Below are 1284 nucleotides of genomic sequence, written 5' to 3' on the forward strand. Positions count from 1 at the left end.
GTCCCAACTCTCTAAAGTCAGAGCAGTTTGGCCAGTGGCAACCCTCTGAGGCCTGTCCAGGAAGTTCAACTAAATACCACTAAAGGTTTTGTCTCCACTGCTACATCACTTAATGCATCACAATATAGGTTCATGTTCATGCTATAATTTATGATGCTTTAGTTTGAGAATATCTGTTTTCTTAGTCACATCAGTTGGTGCTATTTCCCCCCTGTAAATTCCTCTTCCATCCCAAAGGACTCTGCTGCTCACATGTTGTCTGTCAATCCCCTCTTTATCCCACCCTTCACTTATTCCCTGAAACTCTTGTTGGTCTCTAATCTGCTATTGGACTCAAATCTAACTGTCCCAGTATCACCAAGTAAGTGTCATGCAAAATGTAGATCTGAACATGGGTCTCCTCAATGCACACTGGTCTTCATGCCATTGGTCCATCTACTTCAGCATGGACTGCTCTGATGCAGATGATCTCTAGAGATTCAGACAGAGAAAGATCCTTTCCAACACCTGTTTTCTTAGACCTTCTCGGTTTAAAACTTTATCCTGTGGCACACAAAGCATGATTTCTCTACCATCAGTCTATCAGTGTCATCATTGTCTACTCAGACTGGCAGTGGTTCTCCAGGGTTTTATGTAGAGGATTTTGCCCATGCCGTGCTTTGTTTCTGAGCCGTTGGGTTTCCAGGTCCCCCTAAATTTCTGGATAACCCCTTCCTAAATCCCACATGGCTCTGCCTCCATAAATAGTGACAATGGCCTGTGATGTCACTGGCTCCTCCCTATAATGTCACTGGGCCTCGGTTCTTTTAAGGACCTGGCACAGCAATGCTTCTGGCCCAGCCCCAGCCCACCCACCCCGGGAAATTGGAAAGTCTACACCCTTGATGGCACGAGTAGGAATTTGAACCTGGGTCTCTCAGATACTAATCTTATCCTCTTAACCACTACATCACAGAGACATTCAGTAGTCAAGAGAGCAGAGTAGTCAAGAGAGAAAAGCAGGTTGGCATGTGTTGTGTGAAAAATGCAAGAGGGATTGCATTCTTCCCTGTTGGACCCCTGTTGTTGTGAACGCAGAGGCATTTGCAATGGGCCTTCCACTTGGAAGGCAAGGAGAAATTCCAGCATTCTTTCCTTCATACTTCACCTCAGCACTTTTGTTGCTTTTTTTTAAAGTATCTGTTATAGTATAAAAATACAGCGCTGCTGATAATGAAAAATGGCAAAACTACTGGCAATGGAAGGGGAGAGAATAGAGGAGGTAACGAGAAATTAAAGAGGAAA

The sequence above is a fragment of the Gekko japonicus genome, unplaced genomic scaffold (assembly GCF_001447785.1).
Source record: "Gekko japonicus isolate JY-2015 unplaced genomic scaffold, Gekko_japonicus_V1.1 scaffold768, whole genome shotgun sequence".
NCBI lineage: Eukaryota > Metazoa > Chordata > Lepidosauria > Squamata > Gekkonidae > Gekko > Gekko japonicus.